This window comes from Melospiza melodia, chromosome 15, assembly GCF_035770615.1.
Source record: "Melospiza melodia melodia isolate bMelMel2 chromosome 15, bMelMel2.pri, whole genome shotgun sequence".
Classification (NCBI taxonomy): domain Eukaryota; kingdom Metazoa; phylum Chordata; class Aves; order Passeriformes; family Passerellidae; genus Melospiza; species Melospiza melodia.
The window spans coordinates 19,856,895-19,863,529 of NC_086208.1; the positions used below are offsets into that span (position 1 = coordinate 19,856,895).

At 50.7% G+C, this 6,635-nt stretch overlaps 1 long non-coding RNA gene across 1 annotated transcript; it reads right to left on the reverse strand.

Annotated features, from left to right (window-relative positions):
- Nucleotides 1–327: 327 nt before the first annotated feature.
- Nucleotides 328–6,280, reverse strand: LOC134425042 (uncharacterized). Its single transcript, XR_010029579.1, has 3 exons — nt 6,017–6,280; nt 4,432–4,868; nt 328–408 (listed from the first exon to the last, which is right to left on the reverse strand). It is a non-coding gene; the product is annotated as an uncharacterized LOC134425042 (long non-coding RNA).
- Nucleotides 6,281–6,635: the final 355 nt, after the last annotated feature.

A 6,635-nucleotide genomic window follows, 5' to 3' on the forward strand; every position in this document is an offset into this window, starting at 1 on the left:
ATTCCAAAGTTGTTCTCTGCTGACAGGTTTTTGTTTTCTCTGGAATTCTCTCCCAAAACCATCGGGATTCCATTCCCTGCCTCATCCCTCGGGATGAATGAATGAGCTTCACTGTAGTCTGGGAATTCAGCTTGGCTGGGCTTGGTGCTCCTTGTCCTGGTTTTACTCATGGATTGGCCGGATGGAACCTTTTCTATGGGAAAAGCCCGAGGAATGAGTAACCTGTCTCCTTGAGCCAGGATCCAGACGGGCTGGATTCCACAAACCTTTGGGGATTCGCTGGGATTTGAACAAATAAACCTCCAGTGCTGGATGGAGACGAGCTGAGGAGAGGCCAGAGACAAAGTGGGATTTTAATGGGAATATCTACAAATCACGGCTCACGCGGAAACTTCAATCCCAGTCTCCCTGTAAAAGAAAAGCTAATTAAAAATTCCCTAATGAGCCCGGGCTCGGTGGCTGAGCAGAAGGGAAGCACCTCCGAGCGGCAAATCCATTGCCAAGGACAGAAAACCCTCCAAGTGCAACGTGTTACAAGGAAAATGTCACTTTATTGGATGTTCCCTCGTCTCGCTAACGAGCTCTCGGGTTAATTTTAGCTCTTCCGCTGCATCCCAGCTCCCTTGTTTCTGGGGATCGTGGATCTCAGCTCCCTCCTCGGCCGGAGTTTTCCCATTAACTCCCAGTGGGAATGGGGGCTGTTCTCCCATTAAATCCCAGTGGGAATGGGGGTTGTTCTCCCATTAATTCCCAGTGGGAATGGGGCTGTTCTCTCCCATTAGATCCCAGTGGGAATGGGGCTGTTCTCTCCCATTAGATCCCGGTGGGAATGGGGCTGTTCTCCCATTAAATCCCAGTGGGAATGGGGCTGTTCTCTCCCATTAGATCCCGGTGGGAATGGGGCTGTTCTCCCATTAGATCCCGGTGGGAATGGGGCTGTTCTCCCATTAGATCCCGGTGGGAATGGGGCTGTTCTCCCATTAAATCCCAGTGGGAATGGGGCTGTTCTCTCCCATTAGATCCCGGTGGGAATGGGGCTGTTCTCCCATTAAATCCCAGTGGGAATGGGGCTGTTCTCCCATTAGATCCCAGTGGGAATGGGGCTGTTCTCTCCCATTAGATCCCAGTGGGAATGGGGCTGTTCTCTCCCATTAGATCCCAGTGGGAATGGGGCTGTTCTCCCATTAGATCCCAGTGGGAATGGGGCTGTTCTCCCATTAGATCCCAGTGGGAATGGGGCTGTTTTCCCATTAAATCCCAGTGGGAATGGGGCTGTTCTCTCCCATTAGATCCCGATGGGAATGGGGCTGTTCTCCCATCAGCAGCACCATTTGTTTCCTCAAACCCATTCTAGGTGGGAATTTCTTCATGGAAAACGTGGCCAGGCATTGGAATTGCCCAGGGAGGTTTGGAGACCCCATCCCTGAGTAATTGCCAAGGAATTACCCAAGGAATGCCCAAGGAATTCCTGGATGTGGCACTCAGTGCTCTGGGCTGGCTACAAGGTGGGGATTGAGCACAGCCTGGACTCGATGGCCTTGGAGGGCTTTTCCAGCCTCTGGGATTCTGGGATTCCGGGAGAACCAGCACAAAAATGGGAAGGGAATGTTGGGATAAAGGCGGGAAAGGTGAGGTGTGCGGGTGTGGCAGCTCCCCACCTGTGCCCAGGTGGCACCGTGGGATGTCACCCTTGGTGTCCCCTGTCCAGCAGCGCCAGGAGCTCATCCCTGTCCAACAGCCACGGACAACCTGTGCTGTGGGTGTTCTATTCCCAACTACACCTGGGACAACCAGACTCGATCCCAATTATCACAACCAGAGCACTCCAGGATCCTGCCCTCGTTCCCAGGACATTCCCACATCCCTGGGAGCCGCGGGATGGCGCTTCCAGCCCCGCCTGGCACCGTGGGCGCTCCTCCTTCCCCAGTTCCCCGTTCATTGTTGGCACTCCCGAGGTGTCCTCAATCCATTGGTCGCACTCCCAGGGATCCCAGCCGGCAATAAATCCCCTGCTCTGCCCGAGGCCCCCACCCCATCTTCCAGAGGCTCATCCCAGTGCTAATTCCATCATTCCCAGCACTCCGGATCCCCCGGGGCCGCGCCTGCAGAGGGCTGATAAGGGAATCGGCTTTGGCGGCCACACCAGAGGTGAAATCCAAAGATCCCGAGTATTTCGGGATGTTTATCCCTGGTAATCAGCTCTTCCACTGGATGTCCCCGGGAAAGCCTGGATTGCGCTCTGTGCCCGGGGGCAAACAGCTCTCATTAATATTTCACATCATTTTCCTTTTTTTTCCCCATCTTTTTTTTCTCTCCCTGCTCCCGGAGCCTTGCAGGAGAGCGCTGGGTTATTTTCCCATCTCCCGTGTTTGCCTGCTCCAGTAATCATCGGATTCAATCACTCGGGCGATGTTTTTATGGATTAATAACGGGCACTTTGGAGAGCTGGGAGCTGCAATCTGTACAACCTTAATGAGCACCGTGGGGACCCGGTGCCATGGTTTCCCAAATCCTCTCCCTGCATCCCTCTAAATCATTCCCTGCTCCGGATGGCTCTCCTGCCTCCAGCACACCGGGCTCCCTGCTGGAAGTTGTCCCAATTAATTTTTTTTTTTCCTGTTTTCCCCCTTTTTGCCCCTACCTTTCCTATAAGCTCAGCTTTGTCAGTGCTGACAAAATGTTTGTCTGTGCTGCCTTGTTGGGGTGGAGCTCCGGGGTGGGAAATCTCCACTCCTGGATCTGGGAATGCCGGCATTGGGGCATTTTGCTCTGCAGGTCATTGGGAAGGTGGGGTTGGGGACGGGTTGGCTCTGGGTGACACAACTGCACTGAGGGGACACCAGCAGGGTGGGCACCTCTCTGTAGGATCATGGAATCGTTTGGGTTGGAAGAGCCCCCTAAGGCCATCGAGTCAAACCATTCCCAGCACTGCCAGGCCACACCAACCATGTCCCCAAGTGCCACATCCACGTGGATTTACATCCCCCAGGGATGGAGACTTCCTGTGCCAGGGCTGGATTTCCTCTCATGGGAGTCAGGAAACAAAACCAAAGGATCCTGAGGGGCAATTCCATGAGAAAGGGATCCCTCGCTCACTGGAGCTGCAAAGGGATGCTTGGGAAGCAGCTGGGGATGCAGGGAAAGCCCAGTGCCCGCCCTGGGGACAGGGCAGATGTGGCACAGCTGCTTGGGGCGCAGACCTGACCCTGAAATCCCTGGGATATTCCTTGGATACACTTTGGGAAGTGATGCTTCCTCCTCTGGGTCATCAGCTGGATGGGGTCCCTGTTGAGGACAGTGGATTGTCCCCAGGGCTGGGGACACAGCAGGGACAGGGCTGTTCCAGAGCCTCCGGAATCATCCACAGGCTCCCACATTCCCGGGATTTGTAACTAAGGGTTGAACACAGGGAAGGAACAAAGGACGAGGCCTGGACAACATCTCCTCCTCCAGAGGCACATCCAGGCCCCGCCCTGGCAGGGAGGGAGCGATCCCTGAATTCCTGCCCTGAATGGAGCAATCCCTGAATTCCTGCCCTGACAGACATGGAGCAATCCCTGAATTCCTGCCCTGAATGGAGCAATCCCTGAATTCCTGCCTGTTTTCCTGCGCATAGCCCAGGAACAGCCAGCCCAGTCACCTTCCAGAGAATTCCACAAGTGCCAGGTTTATTCCCAGCCCCCTCCATAGGAAACCTCCCGGCGTTTCAGGGCAGACCCAGCTCCGGCTTCTCCCCCTCTCTGTTTATTTCCCGGGATTTTTAATGGCTTTTCAGAGCCCTGTTCTCAGCCTGCAGCTATTCCAGAGCCGTGGGATGCAGCTCGGGGTGACTAATAAGGAATTTATGGAGCCTTGGCTCCAAGATTTCTCCAGCCAGACAGCACCAGGACAGAGGCCTTGGGCAACACCAGCCCAGCCCTGCTGGGCCCAGACTGGGAGAACTGGGAAGATAAACAGGGTCATGCCCTGGATGCTGGCATGCCCTGATTTCCATAGGAAGCTCGTGGTGAAGGAATTTCCCCCAAACAAGGTCTGGATGTGCACCTTTCCCAGCAGGCCAGGCAGGGATTCCCGCCTGGATTTACCTGATCCTTCACTGGGAATTCCTACTCCATCCCTGTCCATGCTTTGCTCATTCCTGATCCTGCCTGGAGCATCCCTGTCCTTTTCTGCCCATCCCAATCCCAGTTCTGCCTGTTTCTGATCCCAATCCATGTTCTGCCCATTCTTGATGCTTCTCTGTCCATCCCAATCCCAGATCTGCCCATTCCTGATCCCAATCCCAGTTCTGCCCATTCTTGATGCTTCTCTGCCCATCCCAATCCCATTCCTGCCCATTCCTGATCCCAACCCCAGTTCTGCCCATTCCTGCCCCTTCCCTGCCCATCCCAATCCCATTCCCGCCCCATCCCTTTCCTGCCCTGCCCTCACCTCCAGCTGGTTTTCCCTCTCCGTTCCTCTCCTTTCTCGTCGCCGTGGTCCCGAACAATCCCGGCATTGATCCGGAGCTCCGGGCCGTGCCAGCTGGCGGCAGCTCCCGCTTCCCATCGCATTCCAGGGCTCTTAAAGCCGCCCGGCCGCGATCCCAGCGTTTGGGATGCTCTGACGGATCCCCGCGCTCTTAAATCCGCCGGGACAGGGGATGGGAGCCGAGCATTCCCCATTCCCAGTGCCATTCTCCGGGAACAATGGGCTCCTTCGCCCGTGGAATTCCTGCTCTCACCAGGAGGGATCTGCTCGGTGCTGGACTTTAAATGCAGCCGATGATCCTGGCGATATTCCCGGGAGGAGCGAGGGCAAAAAGGGCAGTTTTGGACATTTAGGGGATGGGGGGAAAGGAGCAGCTGGGCCTGGGCTGCTCCGGTCTCCTAAATATAGAAATATAATTTATAGATAAGTGTATTTATATGTAAAAATATTTTTATATTTTTATTTATATAAATACATATATTTTATACGTTATATATATATTGGAATATATTTGTTTTAAATATAATATAATATAATATAATATAATATAATATAATATAATATAATATAATATAATATAATATAATATAATATAATATAATATAATATAATATAATATAATATAATATAATATAATATAATATAATATAATATAATATAATATAATATATATTACATTATATTAATTATATAATATATTACATTATATTAATTATATAATATAATCTATATTTATATTATATAGTATATATTATTATATTATATTATATTATATTATATTATATTATATTATATTATATTATATTATATTATATTATATTATATTATATTATATTATATTATATTATATTATATTATATTATATTATATTATATTATATTAATGTTGTATTCTAGATTCTATATTTATAGCTTTATAAATGTATTTTTTATATTTTAAGAACTTTGTAAAATGCATTTTTATCTATATGCATAATCATAGAGTCATGGAATGGGCCGGTTGTTTTCTGCCAGGGATTTGCCGGAGGTTTTTCCTTCCTCCCTCATCAACCCAGGTGGGAAAGGAGCTTGGAGAACGTGAGGAGCCGGGAGAACTCGGGGGTCAGGGCTGGAATGGGGCCGGTCCTGCTCCACAAACTGTTTTTTTGGGAATGCTGTTGGGTGACTCTGGAAGGGCCACCCGCCACCCAGGGCACACCAGAGCCACCCCGAGGTGACGCTCGGGGACACTCAGGGATTGGGGACAAGAAGAGGGGACTCAGGGAATTGGGGGATGATCCCTTCCCTGTCCCAGCGGGGTGAGGAAATTGGGAACTGAGGAATGCGGCAAAATGGGGGAGAAATTAATAATTATCCACAGCTCATCGCTATCACTGCTCATCAAAACATTCCCGAGCTCCATCCCAGGCTCCTTTCTTCTCCCTGCCTCCAGTAAGTGCTTGAACATCCCTTTAAAAATTAAAGGAGGAGGGTTCTGGAAGAGATAAGGGATAATTGCCTGGCTTTGACTGCGGCATTGATGTGAAAATAGGATTGGAATTACTCACTCCGGTTGAAAGGTTAGTTGAAGGTTATTACAGGAAAATTGTTATTCATCCATTTTTTCTGTGCCGCTGGATAGCCCCAAAGATTAAATCCGGGGAGCGCATAATGACCCATCAGGGCGGACAATGGTGGGAATAATCTCCAGAGGCTCCCGAGAGCCTTCCCTGAATAATTCATGGCTCAGCAGCCCTCCCTCTCTCGCCGGCAGATTACACGGGAGTTTTCTTTGGGAAGAGATCATTTAAAGGAGCTTTAAAAACCACCGCGCTTTTGGACGGAAGTGGAATTACCGGCAGCATTCCCGAGGTTTGTTTATGCCTTAATAAATCTCCTTTCCCGCTGACCTCCGTGCCATGGGAACAAAACGCCGCGGGATAAAGGGAGCCTTTGTTGGGGACGGAGCTGGAGGAGCTCCCGTGGGGCTTTTTCTGCTTTTTCTGCTGCGGGCAGAGACAAATCGGGGCTGCTCGGTCACCTGCGAGGAGAAATTCCTGCTGGCCCCCCGTATTGCCCCCCTAAATCCATCGGGAATGAATTCCTTCTTTCCAGGAGGAGCTTGGTGATGTTCCTCATCCCTGAGGTCCCCAAAGTCCCCTCTGGTCCCCGTCCTGCTGATCCATT